This window comes from Phacochoerus africanus, chromosome 14, assembly GCF_016906955.1.
Source record: "Phacochoerus africanus isolate WHEZ1 chromosome 14, ROS_Pafr_v1, whole genome shotgun sequence".
NCBI lineage: Eukaryota > Metazoa > Chordata > Mammalia > Artiodactyla > Suidae > Phacochoerus > Phacochoerus africanus.
Window position 1 is genome coordinate 2,407,459 of NC_062557.1, and position 12,477 is coordinate 2,419,935.

The following is a 12,477-nucleotide window of genomic DNA, read 5'->3' on the forward strand; positions in this document are numbered from 1 at the left end:
AGGAAAAGCAGGAGCGCTGGCCTCATCCTGTCAGGTGCTCCATATAAGTATTCACAACCGGGGCCGGAGAGAACTGGGGAGAGTCTAATTAAGAGGGCACCGTGCAAGCTGGCAGCTTTACTAAAGAGTCATTCCTGCTGAAACCCAGGGGCAGGGAGAGGGCACACAATGAGCCCCAAGAAGGCCCCAAGAGGGAGATAAAACTTCCCGCGTCCCCACAGCAGCCACCCCAGGCAGCATGGGCAGGACATGACCTCTGGCAGTGTGGGTGCCTGGCTCCAGGGCCAAAGGCCCCCTTACGCAACCCCTGCCCCAGCTCTTCACCCCCAAGCACCACCCCTGGGCACCTGGCCACCCCCCCATTCCAGCACCTTCACCTGCAGCTCCTCAGCCGCCCCTCTGTCGTCTCTGACAGTCTTGACAAAGCCTGACATACACCCTCCTTCTTTCTACAAAGGCAAAGAAAAGGCAGGAATTGGTCTCCCAGGAGGAGGCAGGCAGGCAGGCGTTCCCCTCCCCACCCTGCCCACAGGAGGCCTGGGGAGCTCAGGTCCCCATGCCTGGAACCCCACGGGGACCTGGTCAGAAGGTGGCGTGTGTGGGCACAGTGGGGCCCCGTGTCCTGGGCCCCTGGGCATCTGGGTTTCCCTGGGGAAACTGGGGCTTCTGGGTCATTCTCAGTAATGTAGGCCTGCCTTCCCTCAGAAGGTGCAGGTTCCTCATGCCAGGGCTACAGTGGCCCAGTGCCATGACCCCTGAGCCCAGCCAGTTTGGCAGCCCAACTGCCCACCTGGTGTCCCTGTCCCTTGTCATGGGCGTCATAGGCTCTTAGGACCCATTTTCTCTTGATGTCAAGATTAATTTGGGCCCCTCATATGAGTTGATGATGCTCTTTGGCTTCATCAACTTGAGCTGGTCCAGCTGGAGCAGGAGGTGCTGGGCAAGGGGCTGCTGTGGACGAGGACAAGTAGAGCCCTGAGCTCAGCTGAAGTCCCTCTGGGGCCTGGGCTTTAGCATTTGGCCCCCACGGTCCCTTGGCCCCTGACCCCCCCTTTTTTTTTCAAGCCATCCTGCAACATATGGAGTTCCTGGGCCTGAGATCAGATCTGAATGACAGCTGCAGCAACAGCTGTACCTTAACCCACTGTGCCGGGCCCAGGATCGAACCTGTGTCCCAGCACTCTTGACCTATGCTGCCAATCCCACTGTACCCCAGTGGGAACTCTGTTGGCCCCACCCTTGACAGATAGATGGGCAGGCTACTCGGGTTTGGGGCCTGAACAGCAGCATCACTAGATCTTTCTTCTGTATTTTGGGGGGTAAACAGATCTCTCTTTCCAGCCCCCACTGTCTGCAGGAGAAGCCCCTGGAAGGGGTGGGGCACCACTGACCATCCCACTTGGCTGGGAGGAGGCTCCCTGGGGAGGCCCAGGAAGGCAGGGGTTAGTTCCTCTAGTACCACTCCAGGCAGGGGCTCAACCCTCTCAGCCACATCCTGCCATCTGGAATACACCCCACGACAGAGAACTCACTACCTGTCAGTAGAATCCACTCTTTGGCCAGGAGTCATGGGAGCTCTAAGTGGACTAGCAGGCCTGAGGATGAGGCCAGTGAACACCAGGGGTGGGGGCATCTGGGACACTGACCCTCTAATGGCCCTTTCCATTCAGCTCAGCACTCAGTACTTAGAGCAGCCTGATGGGGGCAGTGCTGGATTCACTCCATTTCCTAGAGGAAGAAACAGAGAGGTTAAGCAATTGACTCAAGGTCACGCAGCTGGTTTGATGGTAGAGTCAGGACTGGTGCCCAGGTCTTTCTGAGTCTCCTTTTCCTGTGCTTAGTCTCTGGCCCGGGGCTTTGGGCCATCCTTCCTCAAGGGAAGGGGCATCCTGAGCACTGTCCAGCAGGCACCTTACCTGACTCTGAACTGAGCTCCCCATGCTCTCTCTGGTTCCTGCCTCAAGCCCACCTAGGGGAGGGGCAGGATGTGTGGGCTGGACTTGCTGTGTGACCTCAGGCAAGATGCCTCTCCTCTCTGGGTCTTTGTTTGTGGGCAGGAGGTTGGTGTGTGAGCCCCAGGCAGCGGAAACAGAAGTCCCTGCCTCCTCTAGGGGCTCACCTGGCCCCACCCGCATCCACTGGGAACCCAACACCCAGCAGGGCGGAGCCAGTGCCACCCAGACTGAGGCTGCCAGGAGCTGCACCCAGGAGCCAGCTCCCGGAGCTCCCTCCCCTACAGGCTGATGAGAAAGGCACAGGTTCTCTGGCCTGCCGAGCTGGGATCCCGTGGGATAGAAGGACACTTCCAGGGGCGGATGCACCCCGGACTTGCTCCTCCCCAAGGAGGGAGGCAATGGCCAGGAGCATCGGCACCTGGAGCCCCCAGGGCTCTTTTCCCCCCATCCCCACCCCTGCCTTTATATTCTGGAAACCACAGAAGTAGAACCATCTTGCATCTGCAAGCTTCGAACTTGACAGATACATGGAGTTGCAGATTTTCCAAAGTGCCGAGCTGGTGTGGCCATGAGATGCCTCACACCCCTTTTAAGAGAAGAACCAGTGCCCCCCAAGGGCTCAGTGGCCCACCCCCCCCAGGCCTGCCCCCACCCTCCACCTTCTCTAGGGCCTCTGGTCTGCTCTCACCTCCACTCAGCTGGGCCTCAAGACCCAGCCCAGCTGTGTCCACATGCCACCAACAGCAGCAGCCCCTCCTCTCATCCTCATGTCCCCCATGGTTTTGGGCCTTGGGTATCTGGGGGCACCCGCTGGCTTTAGCTATGAAGCCATCTTCCACGGGCGCTCCCAGGCAACGTGGGTCTCCCCTACTTCGGACTTTGACTCAAGGAGAAGGTAGGGGTTGAATCCCACATTCCTTTGCGCTGAATCCCACATTCCAGCATCCTGCTGTGGGACTCTGGGCACATCAGGTGACCTCTCTGAACTTGAGTGCCAGCAACCGGGACACCGGGTCTCCCTCTCGGACTGGCTTCTCTGCCCCAACCCACCATGCCCTGGACTTCGCACCGGGACCCTCACTGTCGGCAGTATGTCCTAGGCATGGCCCCAGGGCCTCCACAGCCGGCACGGAGCCTGGCCTACAGCAGCCTTGTGGTGTGTTTGCTGGATAATAAATTAATAAACAAGGGCCCCTCCCTGACGCTCAGCAAACATTGTCAGTATGAAGGCACGTCACTACCAATACAGACACATGTCAGAGTACACAGACCATAAAAAAGGCTGTGACAAGTGCTGATGGGGCCGATAAGATTAGATCCTAGACGCGAAGGCTGGCTCAGCAGGTCACCGAGGGGTGCACAGGGCGTAGTTCGAGAACGCCGTAGCTGATCTACGGAATCCTCTGTCTTTTGGTTCCAATCTAGTGGCCTCTCTGACTGTGTGCCCCTGGGCAAATGGCTGAGGTTTTCTGAGCTTCATTCTGCTCACCTGTAGAATGTGAACAATAACAGTGCCCACCTTTCATACTTGTTTCTGGAAATAAATGAAAAGCGTGAAGTAACACATACATCAGGCCACATGTGCCTGGCCTGTTAGAAGCCCTCAAACTGCAGGCACGTCATTAAGAGTCTGCCTCATCTCGTGCAGCATGCACAGCTGCAGAAGAGAGTGAATGGCTTGTCCCCTTGCTTTCAGCTCTGCTGGCCTGCACAAGCTCCCTGTCACTCACAGCCCCATCGCTGGGCCTCACCCACCAAGGGCTCAGTGCCTGCCCCACAGCAGCTGTGGGAGGAAAGACGAGGGAACAGGAGACCTCGGCGTGGGCCCAGCCCTCATGGCACCCTACAGGCAGGCAAGCAGTTGCTAGACTGTTCCACAGATGAGCAAGCAGAGAAGCACACAGAGATTATGGAACATGCTAATGTCACTTGGCCTGACGGGGGTCAGCCCAGAGGGAATCAGGGGTATGTGAACACAGAGGAGCAAAAAAGATGGGTTTCCCCAAGATAGGGATGCCACCTGGGCCTGGCCACAGCTTGGCATTGCTGCAAATCTGGACTCAGTCCTCTTGGTCAGGAAGGGAATACTGTGATACTTGGGTCCTCTACCCAGAGGTAGCACTGGTGCCTGAGCCCCAATGCACCCCGCTCTGGCTGATGGGATGAGAGTCCCAGGAAGCAGAAACTGTCTATAGTACAGACTGGCATCTGCTGGATGTGACGCAGGGCAGGCAGTGAGCAAGGGCCCAGTCTCACAGGACTTGTATTTTTCATGGGGTTTGTTTTCACATGAAGCACAGGGCTGTCAGAGCATTGTGGCTGTGGCAGTTTGGCCTCACCACGCTGGGGGAGGTTGTGGCAGGGTAATGGGGGGGGGGTCCCTGGAGCCCCAGAGAAGGATGATGGCATTGTTGGAGGAGGGCACCTCCTCAGGAAGGTCTCATATCCCTGAAGGAGGGCCAGGGAAGCTGGGGCAAAGCCCCCAACCTGGGAGAGGGACTTAGTGGGACTGGGGAAGACAGGGCTGCTGGGCAGGGGCCATCATGCTGGGGGCAGGGTCCTGGAGTCCTAAACCTGGGAGGCTGACCTAAAACAATAAAACAACCAATTATTTACCAGCAAAATGGGCTTAGTTGGTAACAGCAAAGAATCGCATTCTGGGACATGCAATCTATGGCAAACCCCTGGCAAGTCCAGAGAACAAAGGAGAGGCACCCTCTTTTACAGAGGAGAAGGGGAGGTGAGGGGGGCTGTTATAAACAAAGAGATCATTAGAGGAAGCTAGGAGTTGGAAGGGTTGTGGCTTTTCATTGGCTGAGTGGTGACAGTCTCTCATTGGCTGGGATGTTGCTGGGCGGAGAGAAATTCTTCCTTCCCCTGCTGGGTAGAAAAGTAGTCATCTTCTTGTTGGAGATGTGAGATACTCTCTTCCTGTTGGGTCTGCAACTGGCACCCAGCATAGTGGACCGTGAGAGCTCCCCCTTCTGGCCTCCCAATTCCATTTTAACGGAGGTTTGTTTATTAAATTTCACACTGCAGCGCTGAGGGGTGATGCCTCAAGGCTTGACGGGCAGTGCCCTCTCTGCCCCCACAACAGCTCGACCTGCAGTGGAGGTTCCCCAACTGCTACACACTTCCAGTGGGTGACTTAACGCCTGCCAGGGAAGAGCCAAGAGCCTGGCACAATGTAATGGCAAGAGCACAAGATTCAGAGTAAGGGAGTCCCTGGGTTTCTGGGCCACCGTGGTTAGTCTACACAGTGAGGGGTTTGGGCTGAAGTGAGTGCCTTTGGCACTCCTAAATATGACCGGGACCAGCCAGCACTCTCAGTTATTCCTCCCAGTGGCCCCATTTCCTAGATTAGGAAACTGAGGCCAAGAGGTTAAGCGACCTATCAGAGGTCACACAGCTGGGTCACTGCTGTTCCTCCTGACCTTGCCTTTCACCCTCCAGGTTGCAAATGCCAATGGGAGAATGACAGCTCAAGGCCAGATGTTCCTGGGAAAGATTGGCCAAAATCGAACCGCAGAATGGAGGGGCAGCTCGCACTAGAAAGCACTGAGCAGCGAGCAAGGAGGTAGCATAGCCCCCACTGTAACCTGGCCTGGGATCCACTGATACCATCGGATCATGTGCCAAGGGAGAAAATGCGCGAATCAACAACTGGAAATGACCGAGGACGCTCAAGGCAGAGTCAGTCCCCCCCACAAACCCAGCGCCCAAAGGAAAAGGCTTAGTTAGCAGTCTCAGCTCTCCTGGACCTGGGTGAGCCAGCGAAGACATGAGGGGTGTCGAGCCAGGCTCCCCCTCCTTTTCACCAAGGGGCTGCTCAGCCCAAGGCCTGGCGGAGGCCTGGGGGCCTCCTGGAGGGGCTGCTCTCTGACCGGTCTTGGCTATCTCTCAGCCTTGAACTTGCCATTCTGTTTTGCAATCAGCTCAGAAAGCGGCCTTTCTAAACTCCCTTCTTATCACCGGGAAACTTCTGACACAACAATAGCTGATTGTGCCGTCTCCTGGGTGCGGTTAAATTCTTGGACCCCCACACCCCCCCATACACACCTTTTTTTTTTTTTTTTGGTAGCTTTGGAACTATAATGATGCCATTGTGATCGGTGTGTTCAGGTGACAGTGTGACCCTTGAGTTTAGAAGCATGAAAGGGTGGGGGGGGCTTGGGAGAAGGGGGGGGCGCAAGGCAACCAGTGAGACAATCAAGGGAAATCTTAGAGCCACCAAAGGACATTTTCTTGCATAAGTCACCTGGCGACAATGGCACCTGGACTACCTGCATTCAAACGTTTGTACTTATTTGTCAAAATACCAATTTTTTTCAGTTATTAAGAAATAAAATATGTTTATAATTTTCACCCCCTCCTCAAGCCTGGCCCATAGGACTCAGCTGCACAGAGTTGACACAGATTCATCTGAAGGTAAAGTAACAACAGGCTGGCAGATAAGAACCCTTGGTTGGCCTCCTGCTGCCATGGGGAGTGAGCCAGGCCCAGCCCCTGGCCAGCGTCGCTCTCTGACCCTGGCCACGCTGCTCTCCGGGGCTCAAGGTCTGTAAATAGAGCAGGTGGGGAGGTCTGCCTGCCAGGGGGGCCCTGGGTTCACGTGTAGGTGCGGGCCGTTGGACTCGCACTCCTGCCTCGGGTTACCAGGCTGGGCCCCCAGAGAGAGATCTCTGGGAGCCACCTGCTACCACTGTCCCTGCAGCCCAGAGGACTTCCTGCCTGCTCCCGAGAAAACCCCAGGAGGCATTTCTTAGAATGTTCAGCAGTTGCTGTTCATTCAGAAGGACTTGGCAGGGGCCCCAGCAGCCAGAACAGAGAAGCAGATTGAATTCCGAGACCTGGAAGGCAGGCTCACTGGTGGGGAGACCAGCGGGGCCAGTGTGGTGCCAGCATGGTGCTGGCGTGGACGCTGGGACCTGTCACTTTGCGGGGAGCTCAGGCAGACCTCCAGCCATGATGCCCCCCAGGGCCTCTGTCTGCAAAGTGGCACCTCCAAGCCCAACCCTTCTTTGGCTGGTTCAGGTAAATGCAGAAACAGGTAAAGCGTGAGCTGGCATTCGACACCGAGCGCAGGCTCACAGGTAGGAGTCACTGGCTTTGTTAAACAAATGTGCTTACAGACAGTGGTATTTGCTCTCTTCTGGGTATTTCGCTGGCCTCATCCCACTCAGCCTTCCCCACAGGATCTGAGTGGGGAAGGGCAGGCCCTTGCTCGAGTAGCAGAGGGTGAATAGGCTTCTAACTGACTCTAGGGCCCACACACCGGGGAGGCTCATGGGTCCCAGGCTTGATTTCTGCTCTGAGACCCCTTCTCACCCTGGGTGAGCCTCCCCAAGGACCATGGGAAAAAGCCCAGACATCAGAAGGGAGACCTGGCCCCAAGGCCATCATCCCGAGGGGCTGGTTTATCCTGCCAGCAGGGGGCCTTCAAGGGTTTGGGCTCCAGATGGAGGTGGCCTTGGAGAGAGGGACCCACGGTTGGGAGGAGTCCACGTCAGGGACATTCAGAGATTATGAGGCAGGGGCTAGGAGCAGCCTTCACAGCAGAGCTGGGCTGTCCTGGAGAGAGGGGACAGGGCTTGCTCTTCCCTGGGCAGGGCAGGTGATTCACTCCAAGAAAGGACTTTCAGGTGGGGGAGCCATGAGCTCTCTGTCACCGAGGGGTGTAAGAAAGCCTGGAGGTAGCACAGAACAGCGAGTTTGGAGGTCTACCAGATGACCTTTGAAGACCTGCGACAACGCCAAAGGTCCTGAGAACGTAGCTCAGACAGGGGTGGGGGGGTGAGGGAGGACCAAGGATTGAAGGGGCCCTCAGGGACCTGAGGGATGCTAGAAATACTTGTGTGTATGTAGGCCCCGTCTGCAAGGGAGCCAGGGCACCTGGCCCTGTGTACCCCATGAACCACAGGGTAAAAGCCACCAGGCAGAGCCAGGTGTGATTGGGACAGAGACCTTGGTTGTCAGGAGGGGCCGTCGCAGCAGGTGAGGTCAGCTGGGGAGGCTGCCAGGGAGAGGTGACTCTCCTGCTGGGGAGGGAGGACATCTCAGAGTCTCTCCTGCTGTCACACCCCCTCTTGCCAAATAAATAGAAAAACCTAAGCCTTTTTAAGAGTGAAGTTCACATCACATAAAAATCAACCGTTTGGAGTTCCCAGCGTGGCTCAGTGGAAGCGAATCTGACTAGCATCCATGAGGCCGCAGGTTCGATCCCTGGCCTTGCTCAGTGGGTTAAGGATCCAGCGTTGCTGTGAGCTGTGGTGTAGGTCGCAGACGTGGCTCGGATCTGGCATTGCTGTGGCTGTGACATACGCCGGCGGCTACAGCTCTGATTTGACCCCAAGCCTGGGGACCTTCATATGCCGTGGGTGCAGCCCTAAAAAGACAATAATGAAAACGAAAAAACATTCTAAAGGGTACAATTCATTGGCATTTGGTACATTCCTAACATGCAACGCTCCCCTCTGTCTAGTTCCTAGTAGTTTCATCACCCCGGGAACCCCCGTGCCCATTAAGCAGCTCTCCTCATGCCCCTTCTCGCAGCACCTGACAACACAATCTGTCTTCAGCATCCACAGATGTGCCGTTCAGGATATTTCATGTCCTAAAGCTTTTTTTTTTTAAAGCGGAAAGTAGATAGTTGGGTTCCAGCCCTTCTCTGTGCGTTTCCAGCTGTGTGGACTTGAGCACAATCTTTTGTCTCCCTCTGCCTCTGTTTCCTCATCCAAAAAATGGGCCTAAGAGTGTCTCATAGCAGGGTTGTTGTGGGCATGGAGAGATCATCTAGGTGGTGCACTGAGCGCAGGGTGTGCCCCTGGGAACACTGGTCTGTTTTAGGTGCTGTTGCCATGGGCATCAGCGGTCAGGCTGGTGTGGGACAGGACAAGCCAGGGCGTGGAAGGGCAAAGCCTGCAACAGCAGACATGTTCTCCGTGGGACACAGCTCATACGTGTCACCCGGGCAGGCCACAGACCTGTTTCCAGTGTGCATCTGCTCCTTCCTACCTCCGTGAGGCTGTTTCCCCATCTGGAGTGGCAGGGGGAGTGGGCCTGGCATGATGCTGGAGGCGTGGGGGAGATGCCCAGGAAGGAGTGTTCTGCCCCTGAGCAGGCTTGCGCTGGGCACCAGGGTGGCCTTGAGAGGAAGGGCCTGGACTGGGCGATAGTGGGCAGGTGCCCAAGGCCACTGTGCTAGGGCGTTGACGGCAAGCAGGCGGGGCCCTGGCTCCTCTGGCGCGTCCTCTGGAGCCCAGCTTTTGAACAAGTGGCTGGATGCTTCCTGTTCTGCCTCCCCTTACAGGCGATCCATCAGCTTGGCTGTTACTGTCTCCCGGCCGCGAGTGGCCATAAATGCGCCTGCCACCTCCCTCCCCCCCCCCTCCCCGTGAGTGGGCCAGGTTTTATGTTGTAAGAACACTGTGGGGCGTCTCAAACACACCGCTAATGACAGGCATCATGAAGCAATAAAAGTGATGGGGCTGGTGGGAGGGGCTGGCGGGAAGGGCAGGGGGGCCGCCAGTCCCCGGCTCCCCCGGCCGTGGTGGCAGGAGCTCTCGGAGAATTGATTAGTCTTGGACGTGCTGACCTTTTTGTTCTTGAAAAATTGCTTTTGAGCAGCTGAGGCAATAAAAGTAAATTGATTCAGAGAGTACGAGGATGAAATTTGCGTTTGGCAGGGAGGGGCAGACTGACGTCAGCACACCTACCCCCGCCCCCGCCCGGGCCCAGCCCCAACCCCTGGGCAGCAGGAGGGCAGGACCGGGCTTCATCAAATGTCTGGGCAGAGAAACCAAACATAGTGCAAAGGGGGGGCCAGAGATAAAGTCAGAGTGTGGGGAGGGGAAAGAGGTCAAAAAAAGAAAGAAAAACACCAAGGCGAAAAAACGAGGAGGATTTCAGCCGGACCAGCGGCAGACAGTGAGGATCCAGAAGGGAGCAGGGCAAGGAGAGAGGGGATGAGACTGGCCCCCGGGCAGGGCTCTCCTGGACACTGCCTGTGCCTCATCTTCTCATTCACTCCCCCACAAAACCTTATTTTCGTCCCCATTTTATAGACTGAGGAAACTGAGGCCCAGAAAGCTCGTCTGTTTAAAGTCAGCCAGCTGGGAAGTGGTAAAGCCCAGCAGAAGGCCTCTAAGGCCAGGCAGGGGGATCCCTGAACTGGGCCATTGTCATCACCACCGAGCTACTGTGGGCCTAAGTCCCCCTGACCCGCAGTGTCCAGATGAGAGGCTCAGAGCAGGTAGGCAGCAGGCAGAGGCCCCAAGTACAGATGACAGGCTGGGTCTCAGCCGACCCGCAGTCCGAGCCTGAGTGCCCCTTACTGCCTGGAGCCCATTTCCTCACTGGGGGCCTTGGGAAGCGTCCGTGAGTCCGGGTCTGTGAAATCCAGATGCCCAAGATGTACAGGGGAATTGGACCCTGCCGCTGGCCCAGGAGAGGGTTAAACCACGGTTCGTCTCCGCAGCAGCTAAAATCCCCCCTTCCACCAAGGCCCTGGCCTGGGGTGCGGGGTCTCCACGTCTCTAAGCCATGTTCCTGGATTTGGGTTTTGGGGGGTTCAAGGTGTGGAATCCTGTGACTTTTGGTTGAAATGTGTGACCTCGAGTGGCGACTAAATACCAAATCAGGTCTGCGCAGCCCGTGGTTGATATCCTCCTAAAAGGCAGTCCCTACAAGGGGAAAAATAAACAAACCCTGCCCAAGCTCTGTGGGCGATCCTGTCGCTGAAGCTGCCCTCTACCTCCAGCCGGCCCCAGGGGGACTAGCCCCCAGTTAAACGTCACCTCAATCATCCTGGTCCCACAGCCTGACACCCCTGACCCAGGAGCACTGCAGCCTGCTGGCCTCTCCTCTGCCCGTGTCTCACCTGACGACCACACCTGCGGTGCCCTTTCTCCTTGCCCAGCCTCAAGAGTCAGGGCCCGGAGGCTTTGCTGCCTCTACATGCCACCCCCCCCAACCCACCCACCCCCCCGAGGGGTCTCCGCGAGGCCTGGGTTTCCTGCCTCCCTGGATGCCAGCATGTGGACGCCCAGGTGCCCCAGCCGCGGAGCGCAGCTTCAGCGAGGGACTGCCGGGGTCCGGAGCTGGCTGTGTGGGTTCCCAACCACCACAACCCCCCACCCCCGCAGTCTGCACCCTCAGGAGAGAGGGGCTGCACGAGCTGCGGGGCGCCCCCCTCCCCCTCCGGGCTCCCCGGGGCGCGGTGGGCCAGGGGCGCGCGGGTTGCCGGGCGACCGCGCCGTTGCCAGTGGCGACGCGCACGCACACTCCACACCACCACCTACCCCGCGCTGCAGAACGCAGGCGGTGGCAGGGCGATGGGTGCCTGCACTGCGGAGTACGCGCTTGGGCTGCGAACAGGGACCGCCCGGGGTGAGGAGGGGGTTGTTCCTCCAACCCTTTCGGTGAATGGGGGCCCTCTGGCCCCCATCCCACAGTCAGGGTCAGGGGAACCGCGAGACGCCCATCCCAGCGCCTCTGGGTCTGGGCACCGACCCTCCCCACGCCCACCAGGGCTGAGTGAGTGCAGGAGAGAAGGTAGCTCCGACTCCCAACCCGGCTGCCATCCTCCTGGCAGTTTGCCTGCAAGAGTCCCGGGAGGATGGAAAGGGAGATTTGTCACGAGAGCTGGGTTATTTCCTTATAGAAAAACAGGCTCCGAATGGTTCGGACACTTACCGGAGGTTTTACCTGCTAGCGACCAACCAGCGGCACTGGAATTGGAATCAAAGCTCCTCATGTGGCTCACTTCGTCCTGTCCCTCCCCGGTAGTTTGGTGGGTGCCCGTGGGCGGGGTTCACGACCTCTCTGGTTGCCCTGTCCCCGCTGTAAAAAGAGGTGCTTCCTGGATCCAGGAGTGGCCCTTGGGGTGCAGGCCTGGGGCCTGGTGCCGGGGTGTGTGGGGGGGGGAGAGCCACTCCTTGGCCCCGCCTCCCTCCAGAGCTGTCCTGACAATGCCAGTGCATGAATAAGGCCTGACACAGTGCAGGGTGAGGGTGTGCAGAGGTCAGTCCAGAGGGCTGTGCAGGCAGCGTTCTTGGGACTGGCCGCCAGGTTTAGGCTATTTCACTTCCCCTGGAGCAGGGTGGCATCAGGGAGCCGGGTGAGGCTGGGGCCCCTGGGGTCTAGACTCCAGAATGGTGGGCTCTGGAAACAAGGGACCCAGCCAGCCATGAGCTGAAACTGAGAGCAGGGAACTTACTGAGGTCAAGTTTTAGCCCTTAGTCCCCCTCCCCCTGAAGACTGGCCCAGGGGAGCTGGCAGCAGCATCTGTGGGTGGTCTTCTCCCCTGTCCTTACTGGTGGTCCAACCTTGGCATTCACCCTAGGATCCACAGCAAAATCCTTGCATGAGTAGGTTCTAAAAGGCTCCAGGAACCTTATGCCCAGAAATATGGCTCAAGGCCTATCAAATATCTAGTCCGTGATTACTCATTCGTCAAAGATTCATCCAGCAGAATTCCTGCTGTGTCGCAACAGGATTGGTGGCATCTCTGCAGTGCCAGGAT

General features: G+C 57.6%; 1 long non-coding RNA gene across 1 annotated transcript; it reads right to left on the reverse strand.

Annotated features, from left to right (window-relative positions):
• Window positions 1-373: 373 nt before the first annotated feature.
• On the reverse strand, window positions 374-11,847 carry LOC125115133 (uncharacterized). Its single transcript, XR_007131987.1, has 3 exons — window positions 11,649-11,847; window positions 1,647-1,728; window positions 374-449 (listed from the first exon to the last, which is right to left on the reverse strand). It is a non-coding gene; the product is annotated as an uncharacterized LOC125115133 (long non-coding RNA).
• Between the last annotated feature and the right edge of the window lie 630 nt (window positions 11,848-12,477).